A 5472-nucleotide genomic window follows, 5' to 3' on the forward strand; every position below is an offset into this window, starting at 1 on the left:
ACATGACTCCGAAAAAAATTGCAAATATGAACCAGAATATGTCAAACAAATGTTGGAAATGTAAGAGTCACGAAGGCTCATTTTACCATATGTGGTGGACTTGCGAGAAAGCTGTAGACTATTGGACAAAAGTCCACAAAGAAATGCAAAAAATACTGAAATGCTCTTTCAAAAAGACACCAGAAATTCTGCTTTTGGGATTAAAAGTGGAAGAAATTAATACGACTAAAAAGACTTTATTCTGGTACTTAATTACAACTGCGAGAATGATTTATGCACAATTTTGGAAAACAGAGAAAGTACCAGAAATTGAAGACTGGATACAAAAAGTTCTGTTCATGGCAGAAATGGATAAAATTACGAAAAAAGTTGAATAACAAAGAAGATGATGTGTTTTTTCAAGAATGGAGTGACTTTAAAATATATTTGGAAAAGAACTGGGATGTGAAACAAAACTTAATATGTTTAGAGCAATATTAAGTCAAATGATGTTATCTTAAGATTGTAATGATAAGAAAATGATATAATTGATGATGTAAAGTAATGTGGAGTAGGGGGGGAAGCATTGCGGGAAGCCACTGGAGGGAGGGGAGGAAATGGGAATGGGGTAGACAATGGAAAGGATGAAATGGTTTATTTCTATATGTTGAATTCCTAAGAAAAATAAAAATTTGTTTACCAAAAAAAAAAGCCCCATGGCTAGGAGCTTTTTGTCAAGGCTCCGGGGGGGTCACGACCCGTCGCACCCCCTCCTACTCGCTGGTGTGCAGATTACATCCTCAGGAGATTCGGGAGGTGTATGCCTGCATGTTGCCATAAACCAGAAGCCCGTCTTTGGTGATTCCTGAGGCCATTTCCTGATGTGATTCCTGATGTGTAGAGGCATCATTTGAGGTTGCCACTCTCACAGCCTGGGACTGAGTTCCAACTGGTGCATCTCTGCCACCTCTTTTGATACCTTTGCCAGCTCAGGAGGTGGCAGTGAGGGCCTGTGGCAGAGTAGCCCCACTGACCTGCAGACCTTGTGCCGCTTTGCCCTCCAAGATGTCTGGGGTGCCACTGGCCTTCCAAGGTCTCCGCCTGGCATGTGCCACCCACCTGGCTTTCCCAACTCTCAGAGGGGCTTTTCTCTCCCTCTTTCAATTCACTCACTGCCACCACCTGCCCTTTGTAGGAATTGCCCACTGAGAGGGACAGGGCACCCAGCTTCCCTTCCTTGCACTGCTGTTCTAAGACCTCACCTTGTGCCTGTGTCTCCTGCTACCCAGCATCTGTTCACCTAGGGACAGCTTACTACAATTGCACACCACTGGGGGATTCGTGGCTAGCCAAATAGGTGCAGAGACAGTTGTCTATACCACTGTGTATTGCTTGCTGTAAGTAGGGTCCTACTATGTGGAAGAGAAGAGAGAAGAGAAGAGATTGGATTTATACCCCGCCCTTCACTACCCAAAGGAATCTCAAAGCACCTTACAAACTCCTTTCCCTTCCTCTCCCCACAACAGACATCCTGTGAGATAGGTGGGGCTGAGAGAGCTCTGACAGAAACTGCAAACTATAGCTTGCCCCAGGTCATCCAGCAGGTGCAAGTGGAGGAGTGGGGAATCAAACCCAGTTCTCCCCAATTAGAGTCCGCGCACTTAACCACTACACCAAACTGTCATTTTTGCATTGTTTAATGTGTCACGTTATTACTTAGGCTTTGTTTCAATTCTATTTTTTCAATTGGTTCTAAACTTCTACAATTCTAATCCTATTTCATTGTTTATTGAATATCCTATCCTGTTGATTGTATTGACTCACTCTGCGTAATCCACCTTGAGTCCCAGTGAGAAAGGTGGACAATATATAAGGTAAATAAAATAAGTTAAAATAAATAAATTAAAATCTATGAAACATTTATTAAAAAGAAAACACCCACACTCGTACTCTCAGCAACAGATTGAGCAAGGCAGGGGTCATTTCATAAAAAAAGAGGTGCAGGAGCTCATTAGCATAACTCATTAGCATAACCTATTTGCATATGCCACACCCCCTGACATCACCGGAAGTGTGTCAGAAGGCAACACCCACCGCTCAGGCTCCACTGGACTGTTTTGGATTGCTAGCTATTGGGGGTGGGGAACATGCAGATCTGTGCTCACAGAGGAGGGAGCGCTTGTACCTGAATAAAACTTGGTCTTAAAGGTGCCACTGGACTGCTTTGGACTGGGCAGCCGGGGGGGGGGGCTCTACAACTGACCTGGCTGCTTCTTGCTCTGACTGAGGGCTGCTGGGAGCAGGGGGTGTTGGCTTGTTGAATGAGCCCACCCCCTAGGCTCTTTACTGCCGGAGCTCCGCTCCTGTGTGCTCCTGCAGGAAATGACCCCTGTAGCAAGGGATCCAAAAGAAAAGTCTCTGTCCCTTGCTCTGTACAGGCCCTGGCTGATGTTATTCTAATGATGGTCACAGTCACAGAACAGACCGAAAAAAGGCCAGCAGAGGTAATAAAGCCTTTTTCGTCATCAAGAGGAGAAGATTGGGTACAATATAAAGATCAGATAAAAGAATGAAATGAAAATGGAGGAGGAATTGGCATTTAGATATGGATGGTTGCAATATAGACAGATTTATGATGTGTTTAAAAAAGATAAAAAGAACTATGGTTTTAGGGGAAAAAATAACGAAATTGAAAATGTATGGTTTGGAGGGGAGACAAAACAAATTTCCAAAATGTATAAAGTGTTGTTAACATGGTATACGGAAGACGAGACAGTTAAGGAATCTATGATAAAATGGGCAATTAATATGAATAAAGAAATATCTATGTCATCATGGGAATTTTTGTGGAAAAATGCTATGAAAATATCAACATGCAATAATTTGAAAGAAAATTGTTATAAAATTATGTATAGATGGTATATGACACCAAAAAAGATTGCAAACATAAATTGTAATATGTCGAACAAATGTTGGAAATGCAAAAAGAAGGAAGGTTCTTTTTACCATATGTGGTGGACATGTGAAAAAGCAAAAGAGTTTTGGTCACTTATACATGCAGAAATTGAGAAAATAATGAAATGTAAATTTTAAAAAGAGCCAGAAATACTATTGTTGGGATTAAAAATGGAAGAGCTTAATACATCAAAAAGGACACTAATGTGGTATATGATAACAGCTGCAAGAATAATATATGCTCAGAACTGGAAACAAGACAGGATTCCAGAAGTTGGAGAATGGGTTGAAAAACTGCTTTTTATGGCAGAAATGGACAAAATGACAAGGAAACTTAAAAATGAGGAGGCTGAAGAATTTTTTGCGGATTGGGAAGATTTTAAAGACTATTTAGAGAAGCATTGGGATGTTAAAAATAACTTGATTTGCTTTGTAAACTACTAGAATAAGTTAAGAGGGAACAGTATGGATATATTAAGACAATAATAGATTATAAGTTACCTATAGTTGTGTGATAACATAATGGAAGTACATATTGACTATTGATATGAACGGGTGGTGGGAGCGCTGTGGGAAGCCTACAAAAGGGAGGGGGGGAGAAAGTTGAAAAGGATATAGACTGACGTGGACATAATTGAAATGTATATTATCCAAATAAAAATTGTTAAAAAAAAAACAGACCGAAAAAAGAAGAAACTGTGAGATAACTGCACTAGAGAATATTTAAATAACGATCACAAAATGTATACAAAAATGTGTACAAAATGAAATGTGGATCATTTGGTGTCCAAGGGACACAGATATGATGATTTTAAGTTTGTTGTGCTGGAGGTGGTCAAGCCAGACAGTTACTGTAGGAAAAACATACGTCAGGTTTTACTCCACAGGGAGGTGTACTGGATTTTCAAATTTAACACTTGCTATCCGTCAGGTCTAAATGCATCTCTGGATTTAGCTTGTTATCTATAAATAAGATGTAGTGTGGTAATTTATGTATGCAAGTTGGCCACTTTTTGTAATTCCTGTTAGTTGGCAACTTTGTACTGTAATTTCTGCAAGATGGCAACCTTGTGTTGTAGTTCTGTAAACTAGTAACCTTGTTTTATAATTCCTGTAAACTGGCAACTTCGTTTTGTAATACCTGTAAGTTGGCAACCTTGTATTGTAATTCCTGTAAATTGGCAACCTTGCATTGTAATTCCTATACATTGACAACCTTATATTATAATTTCTGTAAATTGGCAACCTTGCTTTGCAATTCCTGTAATTTGGCAACCTTGTTGTGAAATTTCTGTGAGTTGGCAACCTTGTATTGTAATTCCTCCAAGTTGACAATCTTGTATTGTAATTCCTGTAAATTGACAACCTTGGTAGTTGGCAACCATGCATTGTAATTTTTGCAAGCAACCTTATAATGTATTCTTACAATGAGTTAGCATAAAAGTTTTGTGAGAACATGTACCTAGTAAGGCATTATACAAGCACTTTGCCCTAGGAACATTCTTTCAGAGAATCTCTTGCAACTATGTTATGGTGAGTATATGCCTTCAAAAATTATAGCGACTTCCGGATCCGGTTCCAACAGCAGAGGACGTGTTTGTTCACGCTCGTCTGCCCGCTAACTTTCTCAAACAGCTACAACGTTTCAAAGTCTTTCTAGGGATGAAAGACTAGGCAAGGGACTTTATCTGGTAAAGACCCGGTGGGGTGGCGACCCCCCGAACAAATCCAGCTGTCCTGAGGCGAGAAAGTTAAGTTTTCCTGAGAGAAGCGACGGCGGAGACTGCTGAATCACGCCGGGAGCAAACGAGCCGAGGAGGGAGCAACAGAGTCCAAAGCGGAGAAAGAACAGACAAACCGAAGCTAAGTACCAAGAAAAAATTAAACTAGGAACAGGGGACATAAGGGGAGGTTGGAAGAGTTCCAGCATTAAATAATATAAGGACAATTCAAAGTGAAGCTGTAAGACGGAGGATAAGAGCCCGTTTAAAAAGAACGTTGCACAAGGGGCTTAAAAGCGGCTATTGTGATACTGTGCAAAATATAAAGACAAACAGTGAGAGGGGGTGGTAACTGAGCTACCAAACAATAAAGAAATTGAAGCTGCAAAAGGGTTTTTTCTTTTCTCTTACTTCCCTTACAGGTGGTGCTGCCACTTTAAAAGGATCGAGATAGCTGGGCAGTGTGGGGTGCAAAACGGAGCTGTGCAGAGCAGAGTCCAGCTGAGAGGAGCCGAGTGGAGAGCCGAGTGGAAAAAGGTGGAGACGCGGAGGTGCGGAGAGACGGCCTGACGTCATCGGGATCGAGTCGGAGGCGCAGAGACGCGGAGCGACGGAGCGACGGAACGACGGAGGAGTGAGAGGCGGAGGGAGTAGAAGGAGCAGGCGGAGACGTCATCTTAAAGGGACATAAAACGGCTGCGGCGTACTTTGAGAAGTGAGGGACACGGAGACTGGAAATTGAAAGGGCGGAAGTAGCAGGGAAGCAGGAAAGACGTTAGTGGAGAAGGGAAGAAAGCAGAACTGATAGAGAAGTGAG

The sequence above is a fragment of the Gekko japonicus genome, unplaced genomic scaffold, assembly GCF_001447785.1.
Source record: "Gekko japonicus isolate JY-2015 unplaced genomic scaffold, Gekko_japonicus_V1.1 scaffold1007, whole genome shotgun sequence".
In the NCBI taxonomy this organism is placed as follows: domain Eukaryota; kingdom Metazoa; phylum Chordata; class Lepidosauria; order Squamata; family Gekkonidae; genus Gekko; species Gekko japonicus.